We start from the raw sequence: 1,131 nt of genomic DNA, 5'->3' as shown, positions 1-1,131 counted from the left end.
TGTGTGTGTGTGTGTGTGTGTGTGTGTGTGTGTGTGTGTGTGTGTGTGTGTGTGTGTGTGAAATATAGACTAGACAGATGTTGTGATTAACACTATATAAAATAAACCATTTGAAACTGAATCTTTGTTTCAATATACTGTCAATCTGGATGAAGTGCTGTGTATTTTTTTAGGTTGTGTTCAATTCCCTTTAGAAACTTAAAGCCAGAGGCTTATATGTCACAGACTTTAGGGAAATACCATACTATATATGGATCAAGTTATACATTAGTAATAGTGGCTTGTTTATTACCCATGACAGCACATTAAATTGCTGCCTATCTTCTCAGTCAGCAGGTCTAATAAACAATAACTTGAACTTTTGTTTGCTAATCAACCAGCAGGTTGTAAATAAAGACAGTTGTCGCCAAAGAAGTCCTGGACAAATCTCCAGTCTGTAACAGGGGAACACAGAGACACAGGATAGACAACCATGCAAAGACACACACAATCAAAGGTAGTTTAGGTAAATTGACTTAACATCTCTGAGAGGAGGCCAAAGTACCAAGACAGAATTTATGCATCAATGGGGAGAATTGATATCCATATAGAAAAACTCCATGCAGGGAATTTAATCCTGGATGCTCTTGCCAGAGATTAATCATTGTACAGTTAGATAAAACATAGGAAATCCAGCCTACTTAAAATTCTTTAAAAAAAAGACATTGACCAACCTCTCCAAACAGAGCTGTCACTAGAATCGCAAGTTAAAATCAAATCAACTTGTTGTAGTTTGTAATTGGTTAGAAGTGTATATTTTAGATTTCTTGAGCACATCTCCTAAAATATAATGGATACTGAAGTATGACCGGGATAGTCGTACAGCGGATGTTGTTAAATTTCCCTTACTTTCAATTTGAAAAACTTGACAGGTATGCTTTCTTCTTCTTGTTGGATTTATTGGCAGTTGGCAACAAACTTTTAGTAGCATTAGTGCCACTTACTGGAATGGAGTGTGATTCGTGATGTGTATCTACTAATATGCTGATAAAGATTCTCAGTCATCCAGGTCATAGTCATTCCGTAAAAATTCAAAAAATATCCACTGGACCTGGTTTCCAAGATTTGAAGATGTTTCGCCACCTCTCCAGG

The sequence above is a fragment of the Cyprinodon variegatus genome, unplaced genomic scaffold (genome assembly GCF_000732505.1).
Source record: "Cyprinodon variegatus isolate N-32 unplaced genomic scaffold, C_variegatus-1.0 Scaffold746, whole genome shotgun sequence".
NCBI lineage: Eukaryota > Metazoa > Chordata > Actinopteri > Cyprinodontiformes > Cyprinodontidae > Cyprinodon > Cyprinodon variegatus.
This window is presented reverse-complemented; position numbering follows the sequence as displayed.